General features: G+C 33.3%; 1 protein-coding gene across 1 annotated transcript in view; it reads right to left on the minus strand.

Moving 5' to 3' along the window:
• Positions 1-18,304, minus strand: part of LOC138704728 (uncharacterized) — a 1,357,586-nt gene that overhangs the window by 1,147,675 nt on the left and 191,607 nt on the right. The gene's annotated exons all lie outside the window — the stretch shown is intronic.

The raw sequence follows: 18,304 nt of genomic DNA on the forward strand, positions 1-18,304 counted from the left end.
TGATAGTGATGTCGAATATAATAAAATGATGAAGTTGACGATAACTACAACGAAGATGAAAGTGACGTCGAAAATAATGAAATCGACGATAACTAGAACGATGATGACAGTGACGTCGAAGATAATGAAAATAATGAAGTCGAGATAATGATGATGATGATAGTGACGTCGAATATAATGCAAATAATGAAGTCTACGATAATTACAACGATGATGATAGTGACGTCGAATATAATGAAAATAATGAAGTCGACGATAATTACAACTATGATAGTGACGTCGAAGATAATGAAAATGATGAAGTCGACGATAACTACAACGAAGATGAGAGTGACGTCGAAAATAATGAAATCGACGATAATTAGAAGTATGATGATAGTGACATCGAAGATATTGAAAATAATGAATTCGACGGTAATTACAACGATGCTGTTAGTGACGTCAAATGTAATAATAATAATAATAATAATAATAATAATAATAATAATAATAATAATAATAATAATAATAATATTAATAATAATAATAATTTATTTTACCTGACAGAGTTAAGGCCGTAAGGCTTTCTCTTCCACTCAACCAGCAAAAAGTATTCTTATATGTATATGTATGAACTTACAAGCTACAAATAATACAACAATTTGATTTAGATAAAAATTACGTGTATACAAGAGTTATTTAAGAATTGTACCGTAAAATACTATGAACTATTAATTAAACAATGAAATAGAAACTGTGTAGGAAAATTAAACTAAAATACATAGAATGCTAATATATTACAAATAATGTTAGATAACAGAAAGACATTATTATGAGACAATTTTGAAAATACAACGCTATCACGATGTATGTTACGAAGTTACCATATAGTCAGTGATCTTTCAAGCCAGTATAATTTGAGTGAATTGCTAAGAAGGTTATCCTATAATGAAAAAATGAAGTCAACAATAATTACAACGATTATAATGGCGTCGAATACAATCATAATAAACAAATCAATTATAATTACAAAGTCGATAATGACGTCAAGATATGGCAAAGATAAATGACGAGAGTGGTACCGAAAATATTGACAATGATGAAGAGAAATGCAGTAATGTTGACATTGATAACGTAATTTAAAAACCATACAACTATGGATCTATTTTAGTAGTATTTTTTTTTTTAGTATTTATTTATTTAACCTGGTAGAGATAAGGCCATCAGGCCTTCTCTGCCCCTCTACCAGGGGATTACAACTATAATATGAAGGATAAAATTACAATTAATATTAAATTTACACTTACAATTACAATAAAAATTAAAGTACGACACGATTACCTGATTAATGAAAGCTAGACAATTTATCATAGAAGTTAAGAACAAAGAATATTTTTGTATTTACTAAATTACAAATTAAACCTAGAATAATAAAATTCTATAGTGATGAAATTACCATATATTGAGATATTTTGTGATAGATTAAGAGAACTATTTACAAGAAGCCATGTCTGAACGAGCCTCATCAAGTGCCTAGTAAGTTTGCGTTTGTTTCAATTTTACTTCGACAGTCCCTGATGCTAGCACGTAACAAATTACAGAGACTTGGCAGGGCTATTGTGAAAGAGGATGAGTATGAGGAGGTGCGATGGGATGGTATTGTTAGTATTGTTTCATGGCGAGAGCGTGTGTTCTGATTGTGGTAGGAAGAAAGCTAGGTGAAGCGAGACGACAGGTACGAAGGAATAGAAGAGTTCAAGATTTCGAAGAGAAGGAGAAGTGAATGTATATTTATTTTCTTATCTAGTTTAAGCCAACCTATTGTTTCCAGGGATGGGGTAATATGATCATATTTACGAACATTGCTTACAAAACGTACACACAAATTATGAGCACGTTGAAGTTTCGTTTTGTTGTCGCTGGAAAGGTCAGTCAGTAAAATGTCAGCATAGTCAAAATAGGGAAATACAAGCGTCTGCACAAGGGACTTTTTAAGCAAGAGGGAAGATGAACATTTACCCTTTTTAGCACATGGACAATAGAATATACTTTTATGTGAGCACCAGTGGCGTAGCATGAAATTTTGAGCAGGGGAAGCTAACTCAAGTTGTCTTTTATGCAATATGAGAAAACGTATTACAAAAATACAGTCTTAAAATAAATAGGAGTCAATGTCAATTCAGCAGTCGAAGATTGGTTGGAACATCGTACGTAATACCGATAAGTCATGACCTCAAAATAATGATACGTAGTAAAATATGATTTCACGGTTTAGACATATCTCTTAACAAATAGACACGTATACATATAACATCAGCTCACTCCCTGTCATACTTAGAGAAATCACAATATTAGTATCATTACGTAATTATGCGTCTGTCTTTTGGTTGTGTCCTTCATTGACAGCAAGGGACTCGGTCATTTCTTTTTGTTCGTACGTCAGTCTTGATAATACAATTGTCCTAAAAAATCAATTAAATTAGTGTCAGGAACTGTTATTTCGCTCATTATTTATTAAATCAGCCACAATGCACACTAACACTTCAACTGAACACAACTGGCGAAAAGGGATAAGTAGGAAACTATTTATTTTAAATGTTAAAGCGAGCCTTGCGACTAGGGTAGTTTAGTTAGAAAGGGATGGAAAATCTGCGGGTGGATGACACAGAAGAAACCAGTCTGTTTGGAAGCTGGTGTGTGCAGGATTCTTGTTTGCTGCTGCATCACAAATCATCTTGAGCTGCCGCATCACAATATTTAACGCGTAAATATAAAATCTATTAAAATTAATAAATAATTTTGTCCATAAACTGCAGGTTTATTATGAAATTATTATTAACTGGGGAAGCTGAGCTTTTTAGCTTACATTGACGCTACGCCACTGGTGAGCACTCTGAATAATAAATATTTCGCATAGAGTATATAATCTGATAATTATAGCACAGAATGAAAACTGAATTCCTTACTCAACTGCATTATTCAAAATAATGTCTGGAAATATCTGATATTCTAATGTATTGTTGAAACACGACTTGTTTCCTGTATATTAAATAGCACGCAATAGAAAACTAACTACCACAACGCAACTTATACTTCAATCTTATACTTACTTTGAGTGCAGCCAACTTGTTTAAACTACAGACGTCTCGTCTACTGCAAAAGTTACGCTGGCTGCAAGTCGACTAAAAGTTTGCAGTATCGCATTGTAAGATACAACATTCTGTGCGCGCTATCTCCATATGCATCAGTCCATAGAATCACGCTGTGCACTTAAATTGCAAACTTTAAATGTCCAATGATGAATGTTCAACTTGACTTAAAACAACTTTACTAACTGTCTGCATACTGCATATCAGCTATCTTAACTTTCTCCTCCTAAAGCGCAGGTGCACAAACTACAACAGAATAAAAGAAGAAGGGTGAACACTACTGAAAGTCAAAAGACTCGTGCGTGTATGAGGGGAACGGTGATTTGTGCCTGGTTTTCTCCATCCGTCCCACATGGAAGGGAGCTCGTTAACGAATAATAGTACATTATGCAATGAGCCTATAATGGTAGTATTTAAGACGCGAGAATGTTTATGAATCGAGCGCAAGCGAGTTTCATAATTTTCATACGAGCGTCTTAATTACCATTATAGTCAAGTTTCATACGACTTTTTATGCTCGACCATATTTCTAACTTGAAATTATTCACAGGTATTCATGTTATTCTTATCTGACTGAGGAGCGGAACTGATCTTGTGCAATACCTCGTAAATTGTGAGATGTGCGCAGACGCGAAAGTATTGATTTTTTCCGAGAAACAAATGTCGACATTGACCTTGATATAGTCTAGAGAATAAAATAAACTTTAATCTTGATGTAACCTTGAAATTGAATTAGACATTGAAGAACGAGATGACAAATTGAATTAATTTAGTAACAGAACTGACTTTATTTCAAATATGGGTGATTTATTGTGCAATTAGTGAAATGAATTTGCGGGAATGTGCTTTGTGAAAGGCTGGAAGATGACGGTGAATTGATGTTAATTTGTGTTTTTTTTTTTCGACTGAGTTTAATATTGTATTTGAGATTTCAATTTTATTTTGGATCGATTCTTCAACATAACCTTCTGCGACAGTGTTGGATTTCCAGCCTCCGCGGCATATCCGAGAATAATCGATACTTGCGCTTTCATATTGCTACAATGGTATTTTCTGATTGGTGGAACACCTGAACTTTAATGAATAGGTGTACTTTAATGAGGTCGATTAAAGGGCTGCTACCAGGTGTATAATTACTACATTTCGGCATGGTCGAACATAAAATATATTAAATAATCCGACTGTTCATCTTTAATGATTTGTACATCAACTTGAAAACAAATTCATGAATTTATTCGTTTAAAAAGCATTTTAAGCGTTTCTCCACATTTAATTCACTTTTATCAAGTCGGGAAAAATATTCAATGTATAATTTAATATCTGCAACCATAATTAAAACGGTAAAGTACTTATAGCCTATTAAATAATTTCATATAAATGTAAATAAATTTAAAACTTCTTCTATAGTCCGTCCCAGGAATCTTTGAAGTAGAAAGACGAAACAAGACCTCTGTGCAAGTGGTATGTGGGAGGGCTAGGGTCAATGACTGCTCTGGGGGAACAGCGTAAATATAATTATACAGTATAGACACTTCGCTTCGGTATCTTTGATGTAGCAGGACTGATTTCAATGATCTTCAAACCAGTCTGAGCGTGAGATTCTGCTTTCTCCCTGGAGTTGGCACTGACATCACACCAGCTAGCATTCGACATAGCGGAAATATAACACGTACAATTAATAAATCTAGGTACATTATGTACTCAAATAAAATAAATTGGACCCATGAAATAATAACTGTAATGTGTAGACTCTAGAGTGTTGAGACGTTGATCCCAACAACAATTAAAATATGTAGTGATTTGATAGCACTGAAAACGGAAAAACAAAACTCTTATGAGAAATAAAACCATATAGCTACCTATATTATATTGTATATAAATATTAAACGAATTTGATACATAATTTTATAATGTATTATATCATTTATAATATAATTATTTTATAAAATAATTTATTATATATAAAATATAAAAAAAATATTATTACAACTAGTTTGTCACAGAGAAATAAGAAAAACCTGATAACTTGAATTTATTTGAAGCAAAGCGTTACTGGATTATGCAATAAGGTAGGCGATGTTTGGATCCTGTGTCTCAACTCTATACTCAATTATTATCTTAGCGTGTGCTCGACTACACTAAACTCTAGCGCTTGAAAGTGGAACTAAACGCCAGCGCACAGAGAAACAAAACACAGGAAAATTCGCTCAGTGTCCATTCTATATAATCCCTATTCGCTGGGGGGGGGGAGGTATTGCTTGAACAAAGGGAGAAAAATCTCACATCAGTATACCCTGAAGAAAATACAGACGTAAACTTACGAAACCTTTAGGGGCCACTGATTTTAACAGTTTGATCTAGGTTAAAGAAAACGTAGATACGTTCATCTTGTTTCGTGTACATTTTTTAACACATAACACTTTAAAATATTTGTATTTTATTTCACTTACGTTCAAATGTTTACTCTATAAAATGTGATTTCTTTTTATGCCTGTTTCCAATATTGCTACTAGATTTGCTGCTGCTAAAAATAGAACAGATCTCAGGATTTCTTTGGTGTCTCGTGCCATAGGACGTATGTTCTTCTATCCGACAATTTTACATGGTGATTCTCAGTATTAGATTTGAGAGGACGAAGGGTTCTAAAAGGATCAACTGCCATTCGAATTCCAAGATTTCCAGTTATTACCCTGCGTATGGACGATGGCATCGTTTCTTCAGACCATTTAACAATAATGTTTTCTTTCTGCTTCCCTACGATTTGTAACACATACGGACAGAGTTTGAAGAAAAAACATTTAATGCACCGTTAACAATCTTTCAATATTGAATGAAATCCTCTTTCTTTGTTAAACTTTAGGATAGAATATAAATTTATTATTGATATAATATGTATAGCCCAAATAATTTAAAAACTACTTTTACTGTTACAGTGTGTAGTAGTACAGAAATCTCCTTACATGACCCACGGAACGTAAAGAAACATGCCTCCTGCCGTATACGCCGAAGTTAAAGGACGTTTATCGGGCGTTGCATACGTGCAGTTTACCTTAGTCTGTTGTGAGGTACTGAAGGGATTGTTCATTCGTGCATAATGTAGTGCAAGCTATTGTTTTTTTAATTGCTTGACAACACCGAAGGGATTACTCACTCGTATGTAGTGCAGCACAAGTTGTGTTTTCTGCGAATTGTTTGAGAATGTTGTATGGCATTTTCTTTAGTTTTAAGTTACTCAAGAAGTTTAAAAAAAAAACTATTCGATAAGCCATTTCGAATATTTCGAAAAAAAAAAAGAAAAGAGATTAGTCGAGTGTTTCAGCATCCTCTATGGGGACATCAAAAATATATAGATATACAAACAGAACACATTGAACATCTCTCGTAACACAGGGAAGATGAATTTTCATTCATTTTTACGCTTTTTATAAACATGTTATCCCCAAAACAGGCTATAAAGGAAGTGTTACAAATATGGAATACCATTTTGTTTTTTATTTTCGAATCTACATGTTTTGAACACTGAAAGTTTATTGTTGAATGTCCCTGTGAATTGTACACCGGACTTAGAAGTTCGTAAGATGTCATAAAATGTTTGAAGGAAAAAAATAATTTCTTCAAAATCTAGCATATTTCCTTCACAAAAATGGAGTTACAAATATGGAATACTATTAATAAGTTACAATATTAACGAAAACTGCAGTCAAAATGGCCTATACTAAGAAAAGCACAGAACAAACATTCAGCATCTTCATTAGAAGGTGTTTTTCCAACCGTAATACTGAACCTAGATGAATCGTCTCTCACGTCTTTTCTCGAACTTTTTTTATGGCTTTTTGCATTGCCTTGTCATTCCACTGTTTTCTAAGTTCGTTCGAAGGTGAGGTTTTCCCTCCTCCTACAGATGCCAACACTAATAACGAAACAGAAAACCAGGGTATAAAAACGGTTTACTCACTCGTATGTAGTGCAGCGAAAGTTGTGTTTTCTGCTAATTGTTTGAGAATGTTGTATGGCATAATACAGTGAGTTATTTTTTTTTTTTTTTAGTTTTAAGTTACTCAAAAAATTTAAAAAAAACTATTCGATAAGCCATTTCCAACGTTTCGAAAAAAGAGATTAGTCGAGTATTTCAACATACTCTACGGAGACGTCAAAAATATATAGATATACAAATAGAACACTTTAAACATCTCTCGTACCACAGGGAAGATGCACTTTTATTCAATTTTACGCTGTTTATGAACATTTTTTTTCCCCAAAATAGGCTACAGAGAAAGTGTTAGAAATATGGAATACCATTTCGTTTTTTTGTTTTCGAACCTATATGTTTTGAACACTGAATGGAAAGTATCGTCCTGTTTATTGCTGAATGTCCCTGTGAGTGGTACACCTGACATAGAAATTCGTAAGATGTTATAAAATGTTTGAAAAAAATAATTTACTCAAAGTCTAACATATTTCCTCCACAAAAATGGAGATACAAATATGGAACACAATTAACAAGTTACAAGATTAACGAAAATTGCAATATCAGATTTTATTACATATAACTCATGATGAATTATTCAAATCATTGTTATGCTTATTACTGTGAACACGTTATTGGACTTACGTTTAGATTTCGTTGTAACAATTTGAATATCTGATGATACCGTATAGTCGAAAACGATCATAAAATTTCTTCTGTAAGATATATTAGCAAATAAAAATTTCGCAAAAAATGATAAATCATATGATTGAAAACTTTGAAATAAATTTATAAAATTGCAAACTCAAAATGATATCTCCTAAAAAACGTACAGAACAAGCATTCAGTATCTTTATCAAAAGATATTTTCTCAACAATAACACTGAACCCAAATGAATCGTCTCTCACGTCTTTTCTCGAACTTTTTTTATGGCTTTTTGCATTGCCTTTTCATTCCAATGTTTTCTAAGTTCGTTGGAAGGTGAGGTGTTCCCTCCTCCTACAGATGCCAACATTAATAACGAAACAGAAAACCAGGGTATAAAGATGGAATACTAATAATACTAGTATTTCATATTTGTGACACACTGATATCACATCTAGCACATAGTCACGAAGCTTGAGGTGAATTTTTGCATTTCTCGCGATACAATGTTTCAAGCGGTTAGCAACTGAGAGTACTAGAAACTAACTGTGCGCTAGTAGCGATTCTAATGGCTAGCAACTAAAGTTCAACTGTCATTGCATGCATATTCCCTACGTATTGAACTTCGTGACTGTATGTACTAGACCAGAGATGTCAAAGCAAGCGCATTTTTCTGACCTTGACGTCGTGCGCGGGCATCAAGCGCTAAGTATGGAAAAAGGAAGGGTTGTGTATATGAATAAGCAACCTGTTGGATTAAGAAAACAGTGGTGCACAAATTTCAAACGGAACGTGAAATGTTATGTCGTTATTTTTATATAGCTTCTTTCTGTTTAATATTATATATATTGTCTGTAAAACAAAAGTACTAACACTGATTTCTTAATATTGCACTTCTGTTTTAAGTCTTAATAACATAATAGAGAGTTAAGAAGGAATATTCACTTAAATTCCAAAGCAGTATAATATTATACTGAATTATGTAGATGAAACACATCATTCATAAAGAAAGTGATATTCCAAAGAAAGAGATTGAGTATGACATGATAAGTTGAATTTATGTTGATGGTATCTTTAGCCTTACAAAAGTAATCAATAAACTAATCAAAACAATATTACAGTACAAAGCAAAGTTACTGTATCTGTTTTAAGTGTAACTAATGTTACACAACAAAACTCTTATCGCATTATGCTTTTAAGATGATATTTGTGAGCAACTTCCTATCATCAGAATATTAAATTATTCTCTCGAAATCTGCTGAAGCTATAGAGCTGACATTTTTGCAACACATGGGCACGTATCTTTTGCTTATGATGTAACAGTCGTTGCTTTGTTAATTCATTTCCCTACAAACAATTTCCGTGCGAATATTTTCAAAATTTTCAATACACTATCTCCAGTAATACGTATATACGGTATATTAGATTTACGAAAACATCCTGTAAGGCTACTAAATAAATAGGCCTATACCTGAAAATTTCACTTTTCTATACGAAAAGTTGAGAAAATATTTCTTTTGAATAAAAAAAATCAAACTTGTGAAAAATGAGCATTAAAATTAAAACTTACATTCTTATAATACACTTATACTTCTCAGGCAAATCTAAAAATTAACATGGATACAGTTTTAATAAGTTCTCTTCCCTTTATCTATTGAATCAGTGTTGGCCATCCCTGAATATAGCTCGACCAAGCGGCATATACCTCCTCTTTCCTCTGTCTCTTTCCTTTCCGCTGTAAAGCGCTCAGGCTCTCCTGGGCTCTAAAGCGCGCGCTTGCTCCTGTGGGCATCAATTGACATGCCTGTACTAGACATGCTCACATTGTAAGTCATAACCTCAAAACATATCATAATTTAAAAACGAAATCGATTAAACACACATAGTTTTCTCTAAGTATATATATATATATATATATATATATATATATATATATATATATATATATATCATTAATATTTCTAACATTGTGAAATAACAATTTATATTAAAAAAAAATTATCGCTAAAATTTTCGCTTTCCTCGAAAACGCAGTAATGATAAACATTTCAACAGTTCAGCTTCTAAGTGCAAACTAAGAGCATTAGTGCATAGTATTTTGGAGGCTTCCGCTAGAATAGAACACGTCTCATATCATATATCACACTATTTCATATTTGTAACACTTCCTCTAGAAATAAAGATTACTACTGTAGAAACGGCGACCGAATTCGCTGTAACTGTAAGAGGCTTATAATAACAGAAAATGCCGCTGAGCTTGTGGTGTGGGGTAGGTTTGCTGAAATTCAACGTGGGTGAGACATTTTCTGACAATTTATTTGTAGTTCTCTATTATAGACAGATTTCTTTTACGTCTCATAAATCTACACCAAGGAACCGACGGCTTTACTTCCTTCTCCGAGGAAAAGCTTATCCTCGTTTGTTTAAAATCCATGGCCTTGGCCCTATTTGAACTCATAAACCTCAAATAGAGCGGTTATTATGGCGACCACTAGCAACAGAGGACGAAAAAAATTGAGAAGAAGATATTTATTACTATAGGAGATTTCTTTTCTAGAATTGGAAGAGAGCACATGTAAAAAAAATGCAATGAAACGCAATTAGGATATTTATAAAGAATATCACCAAGTAGAATACTTTGGGTTTTGGGCGATAAAAGAAATCGTGCAAGGTAAACATTTTTCTCGGTACAAGATACGAGGAAAGTTATGCAGAAACTAGAAATGAATTATGAGTACATAAATTATGGATACATAAATTGAGGAGAGCAAATACTGATTCATGAAGTTTTCTTTTCAAACTGATATCATTGTAGTATCTTACTTTACTCTCATTCTAATTTAGAATTTTTCGCCAATAATATTTTTAATTTCCAATGTAGGTAATAAGATGAACTCAAAGTCACAGTAGAAAAAGTATTTGAAAGAAGACCACTCTAGATCATGTATGTGATTTTAAGACAATATAGGAAAAAATTTACAAACAATAGGCATACTAAATTTATTGATAGAAAAAATGTTTGTTTAGATGACAGAGTGGATTGGAATAAACTGATGGGGATCCTAAAGAAAATAGATGTAGATTGGAAAGAGAGAAGGCTGTTCAGTAATCTTTATATGAAACAATGAGTCAAAACCAGGATAGGAGAAGAAATGTGAGAAGGAAGTGAAATAGGAAGAGGAGTACGTCAAGTATGCCCTTTATCACCTACCCTGTTCAACAATTACCTGGAGGATTTAGTGAAGAACTGTTTTCATGACATGGGAGGAGTGATAGTAGGAGGCAGAAGAATAAAATACACAAGATTTGCTGCTGATATGGCGTTGTTAGCAGAAGGGGAGACGATGCTAAGGGATATATTACTGAAGTTAAATGACAGCTGTGAGCAGTATGGGATGAAGATAAATGCAAATAAGACGAAGAACGTGGTCATAGGAAGAAAAATAAAGAAGGTAAACTTGAGAATTCTAAATGAGGCAGTAGAGCAAGTGAACAGCTTCAGATACTTGGGATGTACTATAAGCAGTAACATGAGCTGCAGCCAGGACGTTAAAAGAATAGCAATGGCAAAGGAAGCTTTTAATAGAAAAAGGAGCATCTTCTGCGGACCTCTGAAAGAAGAACTAAGGAAGAGACTAGTGAAGTGCTTTGCATGGAGTGTGGCATTGTATGAGGCAGAAACATGGACATTACGGCAAAGTGGAGAGAAGCGAATATAAGCATTTGAAATGTGGAGAACAATGGAACATATGAAGTGGACAGACAGAATAAGAAATGAAGCTGTGTTGGAAAGAGTGGATGAAGAAAGAATGATGCTGAAACTGATCAGGAAGAGGAAAGGAATTGGTTGGATCATTGGCTGAGAAGAAACTGTCTACTGAAGGATGCACTGGAAGGAATGATGAATGGGAGAAGAGTTCGGGGCAGAATAAGATTTCAGATGATAGACGACATTAAGATATATGGATCATATGCGGAGACAAAGAGAAAAGCAGAAAATAGGAAAGATTGGAGAATGCTGGGTTTGCAATGAAAGACCTGCCCTTGGGCAGAACACGAAATGATGATGAGATGGAACAATTTGACGTAATATCATTTCTGCAGCGAAAAGCCTCCATGGCTTGCAGAGATGATATAATAATAATAATAATAATAATAATAATAATAATAATAATAATAATAATAATAATAACAGTAACAAGAGCATGTAACTGAAACATTAAATGTTAATGGAAAAGATACAGCCACTTTTATTTTAAAAAATCTCTAAACACAGGTAACAGCAGTTTAAGAAGAGACTAGTTTCCATAGTTTTAATGTACTGATTTATTAACACCAATTTTAATATGGAAATGGTCCACATCTGTGGAGTAACGGTCAGTGCGTCTGGTCGCGAAACCAGGTGGCACGGGTTCGAATCCCAGTCGCGGCAAGTTACCTGGTTGAGGTTTTTTCCGGGGTTTTCTCTCAACCCAATACGAGCAAATGCTGGGTAGCTTCGGTGGTGGACCCCGGACTCATTTCACCGGCATTATCACCTTCATTTCCATTCAGACTCTAAATAACCTGAGATGTTGATACAGCGTCGTAAAATAACCCAATAAAATAAAAAAACAAAAATAAAATATGAAAATGGAGCTAAGGAGGCTACAGAGTGCTAGACAAAAAAGAGAAATGCAGATAATCAGAATAACTAAATGCAAAAATCGAGCAATTTTGAACACAGTGGGTACAGCATCCTACTACGAACATAGAGTTACTAAGGAAAATTGTACAGTTCAAAATAATTGGCAGGATATATTCGGAAAGAGCATTGGAAAGATGGGCAGACCAGTACATTACTGATACATATTTGAAGGAATAACGGATCCAGAAGGAACCAATTCTTGACGTTGATGATCATTAGGATAATGGAGAAATTAACAAGTGTCTATCTAGCCTCTATCCGACAATAAGTAATTGGACAGCAACACCGTGGATATTAACTTTCGAAGTATTGAACCAACACTGCGCTACTAGCACATTCTACCCATGTTAAATGTTGAATCGATGCTTGTTGATTGACAATAACGAAACGAATTTATAAACCACTTGTTTGTGTATAGACTCCCTCGTCTGAAACAGAGACAGGACCATTTATTTACAGTCACCATTTCAGTAAATAGATTCTGGCAGGCTTGACTGCATGTCTTCGACATTTCTACTGCTTTTATTTGTAAATTGCGTCGTTTATACATGTCAATGCGCTGTCTTCGTAGACTACTAAAGCCAGTTCGACTACTAACCATATGTTTTCAATTCACAGGATTAAGTAATTATTTTTAGTACTATACAATGACACACCAACCGCAATGTAGACAACTTCAAGGATCGCTACTGATTCATTGAATCGACGCAAAGGCCGTGATATCGAACTTCGTGTAGGGTCCGAATATTTATTCATTACCAGTGTGTTAGCACATACATTTTACAAAGTTTCAATCTGATGATCCATTCCTGTCTCGTGAAGAAAACTGATCCCTCCATACCATCTTCGATCTTCATATAACTTATTTTTATATCATTCACCATTACAATTATGTCCGTTATTGTTTTCTTATTCTACTAAAATATTTTCAGTTATTTTTTAACTTTCAACCCATTTCGTCTATATTCTTCAAATTTTCCTAATGCATTGAATAATATGTATTCATAATATGTGCGTCCGTTTCGTCTGCAATATTCGCCGGGCTGATCACGTAACACCATCCCTCGAAATGTTGTCCTGGCTCCGTCTAGAAGATCGTAGGAAAATCCACTGTCTTTCCCTTCTCTTTCACATATTGCATTTCTCCACTCCTGTCTATCTTGCGTCTCGTTTTCAAAATTTAACCACCCATCATAACCTAGACACACGATCACAACACTCCTCAATATTATCCATTCCCTCCCACAGAACATCCTCATATTCATCTTCTTTCACTGTGGCTGTTCCTCGGGTTTGGAATTCCCTACCGAGTAATGTCAGGGACTGTCAGACATCAAACCAATTTAAGAATAGACTAACGAAATATTTTTCTAACAATTCTTAACAATAATAGCTCTTTCAGGTTTCTCAATGTTTAATGATTTTATATATATATATATATATATATATATATCACAGAATAAATATGTAAATTATCTCATTATTATTATTATTATTATTATTATTATTATTATCACTGTTTCTTACCAATGTTTATTATTGTCACACTAACATTACTTATCCAACTTTCATTATTTCCTTTCATGTTGTTTTATGGTCTAGATATTAATGTAATAACTATGTAACCAATTGTATTCAATTAGAATTAGAGTCTGGCTGGGCGGAAGAGAAGGCCTACTGGCCTTAGCTCTGCCAGATTAAATAAATAAATTATTATTATTATTATTATTATTATTATTATTATTATTATTATTATTATATTATTATTATATATCCGCTACGGTGATTCTGAGGTACTGTACGCGCTACCCATTCAAGCATATGCAATAGAAGAAATTTGTTTTCCGCACATGGGAATAGATAGTTGTTCATTTTCGTGTGATTGTCATGTGATGTCTCTGCGGTGGTTCTGTGTTGTGCCAATCCTACATTAAGAGAGTCCCGTAATGTGCAGATATCAACTGTTGATTGAGAGGCAATACCCTCCCTTCTCTACACCGCTGTGATCTGTAAGTCGGTACTAAGGAGAAGGTGAAATAGGTAAAATTAGTTAAATATATTATGAAACTCTTTCGTCATATCTTCATTTTACTTTTTATTCAGTAGAGCAATCTTGCGATGGGGACTAATAATTGCGAGCGAGGGCTATTTTATGCCTGCTGCCCGCGCGCGGAGCTCTTTTACCTGTAAACATTGCTAAAGGATGTACAGATCTTAGAACACAGCACATCATGACGGAACGGAAGCGCTTAAAGCTTTCGAGGAAGAGTGGAAGATATAATATTTATGCTTCGAACATGGTGATGAAGTCCAGTGTTTGTTGTGTAAAAAAATATCATTTGCAAAAAAAGCAACATAAAACGGCTTTATGAGACGCAACATGAAAAAAAAATATATAGGCATTATTCAGGAGAAGAGAGAAATAAATTCATTTCGGAATTGACATCGAAGATAAATTAATTTACGTTTGGGTCAGCAGATTGTATCTAGATTCCTTTTACTTCTTTATTTTAAACGTATTATTGATGTTTTATTTGTTGCTTGTTTCTGGATATTTACTTTTATTAGACTACGTGTTTCTTTAATTAAGAAGTGATATTTTATCTTTGATTGCACTTTAACTTATACTATTACTAAACTCAAAATGCTAATTCACTTTTATTCCAATAACTATTTTCAGGATTTTTAGCAAATATGAACTAAACATTTTGAAAACTTTGATGCAATGACATTTTTAACAACGTCAATATAAAATATACTTGAAAATATAATTTCAAAACTATTACACCTAATTGTACCAAATTTTGTAGAGATGATATTATTATAAATCTGTTTATATAGTTTAAATTTCACAAATTTTGGCCGAAATTGTGGAAGTTTTAAAAGTCATACATATCGCCTTAAATGATTGATCCCAAAAATTACGATGGCTCCTAACATCTTAATTTAATCAATTTGTTTTTTTCGTGTTACGTGCATCTCACAAATCACTCTAAGAAAACTCATTACATAATCACGACTGGAGAGTAAGGACTACATTTTCACAATCACACAATCAATACACTCTATTTCAATCAATATTGCCATTATTATTTTTTCAACAAATACTCAAAAGTACTTAGAGATGACACACGTCGAATAGGTAGACCCTATTAGTCTCTCCTAACCAATGAAGTGAAGTATTTACATAATAAATAATTGCCTTTAACAATAACATGGTTTACATACAATTAACTTTTCCTATTTCTCTTTTTGTTCCTAAAAACAATTCCCTTTTCGATTTGTTTATATATGTACATGTATATTAAATAAGTGAGTAATTAGCCCTATTACATATCCAGAAATATAGTAACGCAAGTTATTGTAATAATTGCTGCCTTTATTCGCTGCATGTGTATGTACATCCCCGTTGTCTACGTTACAACTTTACGCTATGCGCTCGTGATCAAGGTCGAGCTCTTCTACCATGATTGGGAGCTAATATCGCCTTATCCCTGCGGTAGAGAGTATCTCCCTATAACATAGTTCTAGTAAACTTATATTAAATCAATTCTCATAATTTTAACCAACTAGCTATCTGAAATTAATTATAATTCTTTACATATTGCATATAGACTGAATTGAATTACATTAGCTCATAAATTGAGTTATTAGGCCTACTTTATCTTAAAGGTTTATATCAATTTAAATAAACATGTACCAGTCGTTAAAACTTAACTGAAGAATATTGCTGGAGAATCTTTTAAGTGTATTGGGAATATTCATAATTTAAATATGCATGTAACTTGTATTGATTAAGGCTAGTTGAGTGAAGAGAAGGCCTTATGGCCTTAACTCTGCCAGCGAAAATAAAACATTTTATTCTATTCTATCCAACTAGGTGTCTTAAAATCTCATTTCTGACAATTCTATTCTTTTGAGTTCTGATCTAGTCAAAGTCAAATTCTCTGATCCATATAACAATACTGGCACAGAAATAACTTTGTAAAAATTCAGTCTTCGTTCATTGCTCATACATTTAAGAATAACATTTTTAACTCTTCCAAACATATACCTAATTTATTCAAATTTTTCCCCGTCCTTATAATTATTTGTCGTACGTTACACCATAATATCCCAAATAACTGAAGTAGTTCACCTCTTCTGAAACATTTGTTATACTATTTTTTTTTATCGAAATAATATTATTTTAGTCTTACTTATATTTACAGGTTACATACACACACACACACACACACACACAAGCACAATGGCAGACAGGAAATTAAACGCAGAATAAACATGAAAAAATCTGCTATTATTCGGTTCTTCAGTAGGTTATTTTACGACGCTGTATCAACATCTCAGCTTATTTAAAGTCTGAATGAAATGAAGATGAAAATGCCGGTGAAATGAGTCCGGGGTCCAGCACCGATAGTTACCCAGCATTTGCTCATACTGGATTGAGGGAAAAACCCCGGAAAAAACCTCAAACAGGTAACAATACTGACCGGGATTCGAACCCGGGCCACCTGGCTTCGCGACCAGACGCGCTAACTGTTACTCCACAGATGTGCACCCTATTATTCGGTTGAGGAGCATATGTCATCCAGTCTATCAAAAAAAACTGAAGGTTAGAATTTATAAAACAGTTATATTAACGGTTGTTCTGCATAGTTGTGGACTTGGACTCTCACTTTGAGAGAGAGCAACAGGGGTTAAGGGTGTTCGAGAATAAGGTGCTTAGAAAAATGGTTGGGAGTAAGAGGGATGAAGTTACAGGAGAATGGAGAAAGTTAAACAACTGCACGCATTCTATTCTTCATCTAACATAATTAGGAATAATAAATCCAGACTATTAGATGGGGAGAGCATGTAGCACGCTTGGGTGAATCCATATAAGGTTGTTAAAAAGTCGCGAAATATTTGAAAGCCCTTCAATATAAAAATTGTGTTCATAAATGAGTGGCTATATTCAAGTATAAGCAATTTCTGTTGAATAGAACACCTTGTCGCCTCGCACACAGTCCATTATTTACGGGCATACAACAGACTGAGAGGAGACAGTGCATAGCAGAAATTTTATTCTAAGGCGTGTATATGGTTGAAGTTTCTTTAATTTTGGTTTCTTGTCAAGAATATTGGTCACACTCCCGTCTAACTTTTTCCCTTCCTTATTTTTATTTTTGTTATAATAATAATAATAATAATAATAATAATAATAATAATAATAATAATAATAATAATAATAATACTAATAATAATAATAATAATAAATTACAATTACTATTATTATTATTAATACTATCATGATTATAATCATGAACACCAACATTTTCGTCAATATTAATGGTTTTTTTCAGCCTCAAGAGAGTAGAAATCGATCAAACCATTTCTTTCCCGCTTTAAGTATTCATTTGTAATTTTTTTAGTTTTTTAATACGTAGAATACAGATAAATTATTTACTTATAATCAAATATAAATAGCCATTTATTACAATTGAAGGGCTCAGAACCATAGTGGGCCAAGCGCCATTTACTAAAACCGTAGAAAACAAGGTTTAAAATGAAGTTATTACCATAATTCAATGGAAACATATAGCAAGTAATATAAAGTATACACATTAAAAGTAAATTATATGTCAATCTTCAGTAAATTATGGTATTCACTTAACTTTAACCCTTGCTTTCTCCGTTTTTAATAAATGGCGCTTGGCCCAATATGGCTCTGAACCCTTCAATTATTACAAACAGGAAACTACAAAAGTGCATATTATTATAACAGAAACAAAAATACATTAAAAACTATTGTGTAAATAGAAGGAACATGTCAAATAATTTTACTGTTCTTATTATCCGCTGTTGAATATCAGTAGATGCTAAATATAAGCTTAGAT

Source organism: Periplaneta americana, chromosome 8 (assembly GCF_040183065.1).
Source record: "Periplaneta americana isolate PAMFEO1 chromosome 8, P.americana_PAMFEO1_priV1, whole genome shotgun sequence".
NCBI classification, from domain to species: domain Eukaryota; kingdom Metazoa; phylum Arthropoda; class Insecta; order Blattodea; family Blattidae; genus Periplaneta; species Periplaneta americana.